A 14,163-nucleotide genomic window follows, 5' to 3' on the forward strand; every position below is an offset into this window, starting at 1 on the left:
TTGGTTTTCAATTTAAAATCCGCTGTGGTAGAATATATTGGTTAGTTTATATTAGTTAATATATTAGTTTGTGGTTGGCTCATCTCCACTTTGAGTCTAGGGTCTATTTACGTCTGCATTTTGACTTCTGGATTCTGTTAAATGAAAAGTGAAATGGCATAATGTGTTGTTGATCTGAGGCTGCTAATGCCCCTGTTATCTTTAGACAGACATAGCACACAAGAGCATTGTGCAACATGTGGGTATCACGTACAATTTACCAACATCTACTAGGACATCATGGTGACCTTTTAAGAATAATTAGTCTAATGAGAAAAACATCTGAGATATTTCTATTTTTAGTGAACCTTCCCACAATATCACTTGCCTGAGGAAAATCGCAAGGAAGTTACAGAGAATGGGTGTTGTATAATGAGAAAAGGAATAGAAGCAGTTCCCTTCCATCATGCTGGTTCCTGTACTGGAACCAATTCAAAAAAAATTCTAATAGTTGCCAAGTTAGTAGTGGAACTATATATTTGATTATTATTATATGTTTTTTTGAATATAGTGTAATTTTGTACAGGTTTGCAGATTTTCAGATAGAAATGTTAAAACAGTTTCCACAGAAAGCATATATACCACTGTTTCATGATTACTGTGCAAAAAAAGAGAGGTGAGCAAAGTGTGGACAACTGATGCCCTGCTGTACCCCAGTCAGAAATACATTGAACAAATGGTTATCTGCTAAGGATACCTACATTACTAAATCATTTTACAGAAAACCTTTTTAACAATGGTGTTTATATGAGAGTACTTATTTAATTTCAAAACAATCCGGTCATTAACTTCAACAACTAACTTCAAAAACAAATAAAGGAAAGGAAATAGGAAGGACCGCCTTTACTGCTGAGTGGAGGCAAACACGTCAATTTCTGACACAAAGGTTGTTGTAGGAAATATTAAACTTTTTTTTTTTTCGTTCCGTGGCCTGCCCTCCTGCCCTGTAATGTCTCCCTTGGACCTCCCCCCCTCTGGACCTCCTGGAATTGGACCATCTCCTCTCACGTGCTCAACCCCCGGTGGCCACTTTTACAGTCACCCTCTCCTGTGCTAAACCTCTACCTTGCAAGTAAGCACACCCCACTGAAATACCTACTCACCTCTAGCCATTCTCTGAGGATCTTTGGCGTGCCCTAGTCAAAGTCCTGACCTAAATCTATTGAGATGCTGTTGCATGACCTTAAAGAGGCGGTGATCGAAAACCCTTGAATGTGGCCGAATTACAACAACTCTAAGATTCAAGATGAGTGGGCCAAAAGTCATTCACTGAGCTGTAAAAGACTCATTGCCATTTATTGCAAATGCTTGATTGCAGTTGTTGCTGCTAAGAGTGGCCCAACCAGTTATTAGGTTTAGGGGCGATCGCCTTTTTACAGAGAGCCATGAAGGTTTGGATTTTTTTCCCTTCACTTCATTTAGAAACTGCATTTTGTGTTTACTTGTGTTTGTATGTTTACCATATTGACAAACATACAAATAAATGGGAAATTAAGAATGGGGAAAACACTTTTTCATACCACTGTATTACAATTCTTAAGGCTGTAATTCCTAAAGAGTCAATACAGTTCTTAAAAAAATCCATTCAATTAAATGTAATGTGGTCTTCATGATGGAAGGGAACTGCTTCTTTTCGTTTTCTCATTATACAACACCCATTCTCTGTAACTTCCTTGTGGTTTCCCTCAAGCAAGTGATCTTGTGGGAAGGTTCACTAAAAATAGAAATATCTCAGATGTTTTTCTCGTTAGACTAATTATTCTTAAAAGGTCACCATGAAGTTCAATCATCATAGCAGCTGTTTGGAAAAAAAAAAAGTGTCATTCTTCAAATACTTTTGGACCTGGGAAACCAAAGGCACCTGTTCAAACTGTATTGAAGTAGCCTATATCATATGTTCAAATATGACTAAAATATCAAGCCATCATTTAAAGTGGCACTATCATAATGTAGTAAAAATGTTACAATCCAAGGGTCCATGATTCTGTTTAAGTAAATATTTATATAATATATAATATAAATATGTAAAAGTCATTAGAAATGCACTGATGTAACTGTTTATAGAAGTAAGAAGCAAAACAATTAAGAGTAATAAAAAAAGGGAGTAGTGGCTTTTTTTCATATGAGTACTCTTGTGAGGCCAAGTTGCCATGTCTACTGGGTACAATCGGATGTCATTTCAAAGCTCAACAACCTCATTTCAAAAGCTCACAATTCTTACCTTGTTGGATGTTGAAATTTATTTTATTTTATTTATCTGTTTGGTTTCAAATATTTAAGATGTATATTACATTTTAGTTATCTCAGAGGCGTCTTGTCAACAATTTGGCTGGCAGTCGTGTTTCAGCAAATATGTCACCAGCTCCAGGATCAGTCTGTGCTGTTACACTAGTTAAAGAGTAATGCAGTGAGTTCAAAAGAACTGATAGTTTATCCTATTTTCTTTTGCCCATGTCCCAAAATGAGTTAAAAAATGAATAGATAGCTCACTCATTACTGGAATGGCTGTTTAAGCGTGCTGCTAACTGAGTAAGTGAGAGGAGGGTTGTTATTGACCATTTTCTATAGGATGATATTTTAATGACTGAGTAGGTGCCCCATGAAAAGAATTTCATGGTGCATCCCATTTTTCAAGCAGTAATTCCATTCAGGTACTGTCATTTGTTTGGTGACTTACCTTCTTGCATTGAATGGGCAGATGTAACTAAAGCAGTTACATGTGTTATGTTTACAACTTACCAGTATGACAATGTCATAATCAAACAAACAATTTCCAAAGGGTTGTTTAAGGTGATATTTTTTCTTCTTCCAACTGCAACCCAAACCATGTGTTAGTGGTTCTGTAACCTCAGCTCATTGCTGCTGTTTCCAGCCTAGCAAAAACACAGCTTCCATTCCTGAAGTGTGTGGTTGACATGTGCATATCCGGTCGTTAAGTCTGACGTCACTAGCCGTGTCTGGGCCTAAACTCCGCTGTAGGTCCATATATCAAACGATCACTATGGCATTACCGAGAGTTGAAAAACTGTCTAAAGTCCATCCATCCATCCATCCATCCATCCTCATCCGCTTTATCCGAGGCTGGGTCGCGGGGGCAGCAGCCTAAGCAAAGAGGCCCAGACCTCCCTCTCCCCAGCCACCTCCTCCAGCTTATCCGGGGGAACACCAAGGCGTTCCCAGGCTAGCCGCGAGATATAATCTCTCCAGCGTGTCCTGGGTCTGCCCCGGGGCCTCCTCCCGGTGGGACATGCCTGGAACACCTCACCCAGGAGGCGCCCAGGGGGCATCCTTGTCAGATGCCCGAACCACCTCAGCTGGCTCCTTTCGATGTGGAGCAGCAGCGGCTCTACTCTGAGCCCCTCCCGGATGGCCGAACTTCTCACCCTATCTCTAAGGGAGAGGCCAGCCACCCTTCGGAGGAAGCTCATTTCTGCCGCTTGTATCCGCGATCTCGTTCTTTCGGTCACTACCCACAGCTCGTGGCCATAGGTGAGGGTAGGGACGTAGATCGACCGGTAAATTGAGAGCTTCGCTTTTACACTCAGCTCCCTCTTCACCACGATGGACCGGTGCAGCGTCTGCATTACTGCAGCCCCAATCCGTCTGTCGATGTCCGGCTCCCTTCTCCCATCACTCGCGAACAAGACCCCGAGATACTTGAACTCCTCCACTTGGGGCAGGAACTCATCCCCGACCTGGAGTGGGCACTCCACCCTTTTCCGGCTGAGAACCATGGCCTCAGATTTGGAGGTGCTGATCCTCATTATTGCTGCTTCACACTCGGCTGCAAACCGTTCCAGTGCGAGCTGGAGGCCCTCACCCGATGAAGCCAACAGAACCACATCATCAGCAAAAATCAGAGATGAGATTCTGAGGCCACCAAAGCGAAAGCCCTCCGCCACTTGGCTGCGCCTAGAAATCCTGTCCATAAAAATTATGAACAGAACCGGAGACAAAGGGCAGCCCTTGCGGAGCCCATCACCCACCGGGAACGAGTCCGACTTATTGCAATGCGAACCAAGCTCTTGCAACGGTTGTATAGGGATCGAATGGCCCGTAGCAATGGGCCAGACACCCCATACTCCCGCAACACCTCCCACAGGACACCCCGAGGGACACGGTCGAATGCCTTCTCCAAGTCCACAAAACACATGTAGACTGGTTGGGCAAACTCCCATGCACCCTCAAGTATCCTCGAGAGGATAAAGAGCTGGTCCAGTGTTCCGCGAGGAGAGTTGTTGTTTTGAGTGTGTGCATACATCAGTTAGTGAATAAGTGTTTTCATTTGCTCCACTTTTTTTATATACTGTAAAATATAAAGCCCCTTGAGGCAACTGTTGTTGTGATTTGGCTTTGATTACCTTTGAGCTCGACCTCATCTTACTCCCGTTCTTTGAATTCTCCTATTGAGCTTCTTTCCGTCTCACTCACAGCTTTCTTTGTCCCACTTGTCTAATCACCTCCACACACTTAACAGCTCCTTAAACTGACTTCCTACATCTCTGACTTTCTCATGTTTTACTTCTTCTTGTCTAAGCCATAATCACTTTTCTATTATTTTTTAAATACAAAGGCCCAACTTTTGATTTTTTCCTTATTGCATTTTTGATCCATGTGTTTTATTTTTAATTACCAGCTTTTAGTGGAACAAAGGCTATGTCATCCCCTCCAGACCCTGCTCTCATGCATCAACCCCCTGCACGATGCACACTGCTTATTTAGGGAGCCTTGTGTTTCTTACTGGCAGCACAGATTTATCTATATTTGCTTTTTTTTTATTTTTCTTGTAAGATTAAAACAAGATCATAGGGGTTTTATTATCATACTTCTATTTATGATTATAAGATGTTTTTCTCCTCAACTGTCCTGTAAAGTGACAAGATGCAGCTGTGGGATCAACCCTGTAACCATACTCAAAACCCTGATTCCTGAAATAATTGCCCCCAGAAGAATTGCCATAATACCTATTGAACTTGACAAATTAAAAGCAATAGTAATTTTGCATATGTAAGAGTTACCATATTGCATTTGCTAAAGACAGCATTTCGCAAATTAGTCCTTAAACATATAAAGTGCTATTTTTTTATTCTTTTACTTTCTTGGCCATTAAAAATCACTCTGATGTTTTGGGTCTCTTAAAACATAAATACTTCCTGATTCGAGCCTGACACTCGAGGCATTAAAGGGTTAAGGCCCTCTTATGTCACGTGCCTCTGAAGTGAATGTTATTTCTCTTATAGCTATAGAAGAAGGATTACACAGAGTCTGACCAGCATCAAGGCAAGTGTTTTAGATACCAAAGATCCCTTTATTAATCCTTTCCCTTCATACAATATCTAATCATGCTTTTTCTTTTTTGATCAGCATTTCTAATGATCCACAGCTGCAGGTTAACCAGCCATGCATCCTACAACTTTTGTTTCTGTTATTTCTTTTCCCAGACAGATATTCTTTTTCTTTAGATTTAAACTTCTTATTTTTCCTCTTAAGTGCTCAGGTGTAATCACTTTGCATTCATTCCCACTCTTCCTCTTACTTTACTATTACAGTTAATGGCATTATTTATTACATCCTTCTAATTACTGTTTTATTATTTATTAACATTACACTCTAATCAGTTATTATTATATTTAAGCTTTTTGTTTACTCACTGAATTATATTATTCTCAATTCTTTCCACTACTTCTCTACTGTTATGTCTTATGCCTTTCTCTCATTCACTTCTGTCCTACTTCCCCAGTACTTTGTTATATTTATTTTAATTTACCTGAGAACCCGTTTACTGACCTTATCATTTTCTGCCGAGGTGTTTCTTATAATATTTTATTCTTAAATTTAGAGCTTCTTTTTTCCTGTTCCTCACTCTAATGGGCACTATTCTTTTTTTACCTTTTTTTTTTGTTGTTTTTTCGTTTTTTGGTTCATAGTACTGTTCAATTCAATTCAAATTTTTTTTATATAGTGCCAAATCACAACAAAGTCGCCTCAAGGCGCTTTATATTGTACAGTAGATACTAGGAAAAACCTGGTTCCTGTAGAGCAAGCACTTTGGCGACAGTGGGAAGGAAAAACTCCCTTTTAACAGGAAGAAACCTCCGGCAGAACCAGGCTCAGGGAGGGGCAGCCATCTGCTGCGACCGGTTGGGGTTAGAGAAGGAAAACAGGATAAAGACACGCTGTGGAAGAGAGACAGAGATTAATAACATATGATTCAATGCAGAGAGGTCTATTAACACATAGTGAGTGAGAAAGGTGACTGGAAAGGAAAAACTCAACGTGTCATGGGAACCCCCGGCAGCCTACGTCTATTGCAGCATAACTAAGGGAGGATCCAGGATCATCCGGTCCAGCTCTAACTATATGCTTTAGCAGAAGGAACGTTTTAAGCCTAATCTTGAAAATAGAGATAGTGTCTGTCTCCTGAATCCAAACTGGAAGCTGGTTCCACAGAAGAGGGGCCTGAAAACTGAAGGCTCTCCCTCCCATCCTACAGGGTGGGCCATTTATATGGATACACCGTAATAACATGGGAATGGTTGGTGATATTAAAGTCCTGTTTGTAGCACATCAGTATATGTGAGGGGGCAAACTCCTCAAGATGGGTGGTGACCATGGTGGCGATTTAGAAGTCGGCCATCTTGGATACAACTTTTGTTTTTTCAATAGGAAGAGGGCCATGTGACACATCAAACTCAATGTCACAAGAAAAACAATGGTGTGTGTGATGGACCGAGTTGAAAAACAGGAGGAGCCCAGGAATTATTAGAAAAATATAGTTTCCATTTATTTAACCCCCAAAAATTATATTTACAAGACTAATAAATGTTGAGCTCATAAAAGAGGTCAAAGAAACAAAACTGAACTCAGGCAAAGACTGCAAACTTAACAAACCAAATGACTGCCCAAACATACATAATTGACCTAAACATGAAATGACATACAAGGGTATATATAATGGCTGATCAGACCATTGTGACACATGAGGGGTAACAAACAAAACACAATCATAAATCACAAACGATGCAGTACAATCTAGTTTGTTAATAAACTCAACCCTAAAGAAGAAAATCAAAACCCCATTAAACCCTAAACTCAAATATTTGATTAAATACAAATACTTTGTTTTTAAAGTAAAGAAAACACACATTCCCCCCTTCAGCAGGAAGTGGTGGTGTGGTCCAATTATCTTCCTTCATATTTAATGGTTTCAAACCCTGGCTACCATCTTTTGTCCAGCAACTCCCAGGGATGATGGCAGGTAAGAAATAAAAAGACAAAAGTTAGTCAGAAAGCAAAGAAATTAAGTAGTATGAATACATAAGTAAACTAAATGTGCGCGCTTACAAATAGAACAAATGTATCCAAACCAATCAATAAAGTTATTGGAAACTAAAATGTATTACTATGTTCAAATGAAGAATGAAAATACAAAAGTTACCGACTTTAGAGTGTGGCCACGGATTTGGCCATCACAGTGTGCTTGGTTTCAATGTAACCTTATTCTTTAATGAGTTATTTACAAGTTACTGACCACTTATAAAATGTGTTCAATGTGCTGCCCATTGTGTTGGATTGTCAATGCAACCCTCTTCTCCCACTCTTCACACACTGATAGCAACACCGCAGGAGAAATGCCAGCACAGGCATCCAGTATCCGTAGTTTCAGGTGCTGCACATCTCGTATCTTCACACCATAGACAATTGCCTTCAGATGACCCCAAAGATAAAAGTCTAAGAGGGTCAGATCAGGAGACCTTGGGGACCATTCAACTAGCCCACGACGACCAATCCACTTTCCAGGAACCTGTTCATCTAGGAATGCTCGGACCTGGCACCCATAATGTGGTGGTGCACCATCTTACTGGAAAAACTCAGGGAACGTGCCAGCTTCAGTGCATAAAGAGCAAAACACATCATCATGTAGCAATTTCAAATATCCAGTGGCCTTGAGGTTTCCATTGACAGTGCCTAATATTGACAGTACCTAATATTTGGAAACTTGTTGTCACTGTTCCAGCTGCCAAGGGCAGTTCCCCTAACATACTGAATGATTTTAGACCTGTGGCTCTGACTTCTTTAGTGATGAAGTCCTTTGAGAAGCTAATTAAAAAGGCGATTTTAATGCATGTTGAACATCATCTTGACCCCTTCCAGTTTGCCTATAGGGCAGGAATAGGTGTGGAGGATGCTGTATAAGCATCTTGAGGGCCCTAACACTTATTATTATTTCTTGACTGTTCATCTGCCTCTCACCCCTTCTGTTCATTCCCAATTCAGGGTCTGCAGCCTTAAAGTACGCAGCCTCAATGATCCTCAAGGGCCGCGTACTTAAAGACCGCTAAGGCCGGAAATACGAGGCTTGTGAAATGGGACGGTCTAGCCTCCGTTGCGCTGCCCAGGTTGCCTAGCAACCATGATACTAACAGCTGGAAACGTTTCATACAGCTTTGTTTGACAGAAATGAAGGAGAAAATCTTTTGTTCATTTGTTTGTTTGTTTCTACATGAGCTTTGATCATTCTCTGTAAGATTAAGCTCAGCTATTGAACGGTGTCTATTTTAAAGTAAAGGCTTTAAAACCAAGTTAGTACAAACGTCACTAATTTTACATAACTTTGCCGACATGTGGCCAACAGTAATGTTTTAATGTTCTTCATTATTAAACATTTGCACATAAATAAGTGACATAATATTCAGTACTTAAAGTTTACTCTTCAGGGCGCCCCTCATCCGCCGTTTTTTTCGGCAAAATTATCCTCCGCGCTATGCATTTTGGGATATGTTGGGCCACGAAGTCTACACTGCCACGTCCTTAAAATTCAGGGAAATGAAGGACGCATTTGAGGGCCGCATTTCGAGCAGCCTTCGAATTGGGACAGCCTTCAACGCAGGCAGAAACATGAGGGAATGAGGAACAGGTGGAACTAATTAGACAAGACAAGGAAGTAAAACAAAATACACTAACATGAGACAAGACCTTCAAAGTAAAACAGGAAACCCACAGACTGAACTTACCAACACAAACTCAGGGACACAAAACAGGGCACAGAGAGAGCACACAGACAGGGATAACTAGGCCTTAAACAAAGGAGGCACAGGAAGAAAACCTAAGAACTGGAAACCCTGAGAATGAAAATTACTGATTAATAAAGATAACCAAGAAGAATTTAAACATCAAATCAGAACAAGACTCAAAACACTGGGTCACAGACCCAGCACCATGACAGTGTAGTCATAGCTTTCTGTGTCTTCATAGTTTATCATAGTATTAGTTTCCCGGTTTAGTTAGAGTTTAGTGTTCGACACTGTGCTTCTGCCTTGTTTGAACTCAATGTTCTCAGCCATAATAACCATGGTCAGCCACTGCGGACCGTGACACACTCTTGAAGATACCTCACGGACCACAACCAGCCGGATGCCTTTTCCATTTCCAAGAAAATGATAACACATTCTCAGGCATCCTTGAGGGGAAAGAGCATGGTTAGCCGTTCAGAAAATATGCTTAAATGACAGTCTGGGAAGTTGTTTCCCACTGCCAAGATGAAATAATTCACTTCCTGTGTAGTCTTGGTCCACTGATAGTGAGTTCATTTAAATTTTTTAAAATGATCAGTTCTGCTGCTCTGCATTTGTATTTTGTCAATTAAAAGTTTTCGGGAATAATTTGAGATAGGGATACTGAGTAGAATAAACAAATAAAACAAACTTCATTGAACAAATAGAAAATACAGGGAAGCCCAAAAATCCAAGCAAACAGAGCTTAAATACACCAAGTTTACAGGGATATTCATTAAAGACTTTTAAAAGTTGTTTATTTATTATTGTTTTAATAGTTTCAAGAACAGCTGAAAGACAACTACATAACCACAAAAAGCTCTTTTAAAGTCCCACTTAAGATGAGCCCAGCTGAAAACATTAAAGGGTAAATTGCATTCAACTTTGATCCTGGAATTAAGGGGATTATAAGTAGCCTTTTCAACACAAATAAATATTACAACATTTTGCTGATGGTGGCAAAATAATCATCTGGTGTGCACAACAATGTACTGTTTGGATAAGTGCAGTGTGTGGGACCTATATCCTCCCTCAAGTGGCTTGGCCATGAATGCAAAGGTGAGACATCTAATGTCTCAGTACAGTAAAAAGATGACCAAATAAAGTTTAACACTGCTTATTTTGTTCAGTGAGAGATCGCGCCATATTGCTTAGTCTTTTATTTTTCCCCTCATTGGTGCTAAAGAAACTTGCAAAAATATGCTTAGGATTTTTCTCAATTCAGTAACACTTGAGCAGTAAGTTAAAGACATTGCACCAGCTAGGACCACATCCTCATTTAGGTTCAACAAGGTTTCTACTAGAAAATAGTGGAGAGCGTGAGCATGAATTTAGGCTGCATTCTGGAGAAGGCCTCAAATTGGAGTGGCAGTGGCTCCAGAAATTCAGATAAATTATCTCCAATCTAAAGTGTGGAAAGTTGTGTTTGAGTATTGAAAACTACTGCAGGGCTCGAATAGACCTTTCCTTTTAACCAGCCTAAAGTATTGATCACTATGTAAATGTAATGTTTTAAGAAGAACGGTTTATCACATTCAGAACTCAAATATTGGACGAAAAGATGATCACAGGGGAGAACTACATGCCAGAGTCCCACAAGGATTATCAAGATTCAGATGCAAGCATAACCTTTGGGTGTAGTCAGTTAGAAAGTGGACAGTCTTAAAACCACTAGTACCTGATCTTGGATCATCTTATTGGTTGGACACAAGCCCCATTGTGCCAAGCAAAACCAGTCAACAAATTCCATAACAGGCTCATCAAAATTGAAATTGAGCTTCACAAATAAAGAAAGAAAATTGAGAAATTTCAGAAATAGTGTTTAAGTTTTGGATAGGATGGGACCAATTGAAAGTAAAGAAAAACAGAAGACTAAAAGCAGTAAACAGTTTGTTCACTGTATACACTGTCAAGGGATGTACCTAGCATGGGGCTTTTACACATGCCCTTGCAACCCAAAAATTATTTGCATAAAGAACATGGAAAAATCAAAGTACTTTCATTATCAGCATATGTCAAGCGGCGTGTAGAAGCTTATCAGTTTCAAGATTTGGTTGCCTTATTGATATGAAAGACTTATATTAATTTATGTTAGCTAAGTAGTCACATACTTGATAACTCAGAGGAAAATAACAACACTAAAACTAAAAATGTAAGGGGATAACGTCTCTGCTGCCCCTGGCTGCAACAATGAGTTTTATGTTAAGAAACTGAGGATATACTTCACTTTCACTGTCTGTCTCTTTAGTAGCAAGTGGCTGTTCACTGATTGGCTTACTGCATTCAAAATCCAGCTGTTAGCCGTAGTGTTCAGGTTTGTATAGCACCTTAGAGAGGAGAACCAGTTTGAGTCACCAGACAGATAAGCTGGTTTCCAGCTTTTCCTCACCAGGCCAGGGTGAGGTGAAAATGTGCCATCAGCAGGCAAAGCAGATGTTGGCAAGATGCGATCAGCGCTATTTTATGTAATAAAATGTTCTCTCATTTCCCAAACACAACTAAAACGTTTACAGCATCACAGGTTACTACAAGCAGATCACATCCCTATCTCTTTAAGCAGGTCTGACATGCCTGAGGGCAGAGATGGGGTCGTTGCCATGGTGATGTGTGAAGTGGTGTCGCCAAATAAGGAGATGCCCAGAAAGCATCAGAAGAAGAAATGTAAGTATTGGATTCCAATCAAATAAGGAGTGGCTTTTCTCCAACTTTTGACCAATCACCTTAGTATCCTGTTTATCACATATAATAAAAAGCGTTTACTGGCTGGGTACAGCAGCCTTTTTGTCTGAGGCAGAGAGGAGGTCCATGGTGCCATGTAAAACTCATCTGAAATTCGAACTATTTTGATAATAAATTGGGAAAACTTATAATTTGAGCATATTTGTCTTGTCTCTCTTAAAAAACCCTACACTCTTCTTCCTGCAGACTTCCTGATGGTATTCCTGAGCGTGCTTCAGTAAGAAACTTAGTTCCGTTTGTGGTGTGATGTGCATGGAGTGGGCTGTTATGTTGTCTGAATGTGCTTGTGAAGGGAAAGATTATTTTATTGATTAAAATAGTGCTGATCGCATCAGCTAATTGCACTGCTGGGTACACAGGAGGAAAAATGTTTCTGTCAGTCTTTTGAGCTACCTGTCACCTGGCTCAAACAGGCTCTCCTCCAAACAGTCCTCATTTATAATGGGCTTTACAAACTGGAACATCATATGATCACATCATATGATTGCTCAGTTTTTCTCTGTATGTATTATTGTAAGGTCCACCTTACAATATACAGCACCTTGAGGTAACTGTTGTTGTGATTAGTTGCTGTATAAACAAAATTGAATTGAACTGAATTGAATGGTCCTCTTGTCAGGACTGTGCAGGACTTAAATCAACTTTTCATCACAGCTGTAGTAGCAGCAAAATGAAGACCTGCAATATCTGTGGTACAAAGATTGCCATGCAGACACAAAGTACACACATAAGGTGCAGACAGAAGAAAAACAGAATTCAGTTATTTCCAAATGTTATAAGCTCATATTTTCTTCACAATACAACATAGAAAATATTTTAAAACAAAAAAAAAAAGATCATTTTGATTTCTTTTGGGAGAGAAATGTTGAAGCATTCTTTTATGAAGACAGAAAAGGATCCAGGAGAACCAGACCATCTGCAACTCCTAAGGGTGCACATAACCACACATCTTGGTGACATCTGCCCAGAGGGTAGAGTCCCAGAGGACCAGTGGTGACAAGCAGCCAACCTCGCTAGAGGCCAGCCATGGAATGTCCTTGACTGAATTTAATGTAGGGCTTTGTATGGAGGGCTTGTTTTTTTCTACTGTGCTGCCACATGTCATGTTGGCTGATATATATTTTTATGGACAATGCTGGGCATCCTCTGCACACGGCCATAAACAACCAGAGGAGTCTGTTCAGTGACAGGTTGCTTCTCCCAAAGACAAGAACTAACAGACTTAAAAACTCCTTTGTCCCACACGCCATCAAACTGTTTAACTCCTCTCTGGAGGAGAGAGGGAGGGGAAACAGGAGGACAAAGGAGGGGGGAACAACTAAGCTGTAGTGCCTTTTCACTGTGCAATACTTGTTGTTAATAACCAACGGTGCAATAGACTTCAATACTTGAAATGTGCAATTCCCTTGTATTCTTATTCCTATTTATTCTATTTATCCCTTTTGTATACGCTTTATTTATATATGTCTCTGTATTTTTATATGTGTATATATGGTATTCTGCTCACATTCTGTAACTTCTATTGGTTCTGTGCTATTTGGAAACCGAATTTCCCAGAGGAACCCACCCGAGGGATTAATAAAGTTCTATCTTATCTTATCTTCTTATCTCTTTTTTTAAAATGCACATATTAATGTGATGATGTTATTATTTTCGGTGGTACCCAATCATCTTTAGTAACACGAGAACTCTTCAGGATATGGAATAAAGAGTGTTGTGTGTTCTTCAAAGCCAAAAAGCCCAGAGTAATTCATAATTACTAATTGCTAATATTACCATATATATAGCTGCTTTGGGAGGAAAATTTGGTAGGTTGATGGTTGCTCATGTCTGCCTGTTCAAGGGCCAGTGTCCTTGGAATCTGTGTGGCTTTTCTATCCTGTTGCTCTATGCACTATGCAGTCTTAATGCATGCTTCACTTCTGTACATGCTCTGTGACTCTTCTCCCTCTGACTGCCCTCACCTCCCATCTTTTATGTGTGAGTGTGTGAGCAATTGTGGAGAGTTGCTTTGATCAAGGTGTGGGAAGGAAGTAAAAAAAAAACAATAACTTCAAAATAAAAGCATGCAAACTATATACAAAGATCCATAAAACCAAACCAATGAAAGACAGCATAAAGCATTAAAACAAGTTATACCCTGTAACACATAAAGTAGCGCATTGTTTGTAGATCAACTGAATAACTTTACCCTCCCATTTAGCATTTTTGTGATTGCTGCCTCATGCAAATGTATCTAACTTACTACCACTTGGTAAATCTGGCTGTGAGAGCCGTACCTGCAGCTTGAATTCTCCGTGGTTCTGAATGTGTTTGCTGGTCAATGTGACAG

This window comes from Simochromis diagramma, unplaced genomic scaffold, assembly GCF_900408965.1.
Source record: "Simochromis diagramma unplaced genomic scaffold, fSimDia1.1 OVJJ01000344.1, whole genome shotgun sequence".
In the NCBI taxonomy this organism is placed as follows: domain Eukaryota; kingdom Metazoa; phylum Chordata; class Actinopteri; order Cichliformes; family Cichlidae; genus Simochromis; species Simochromis diagramma.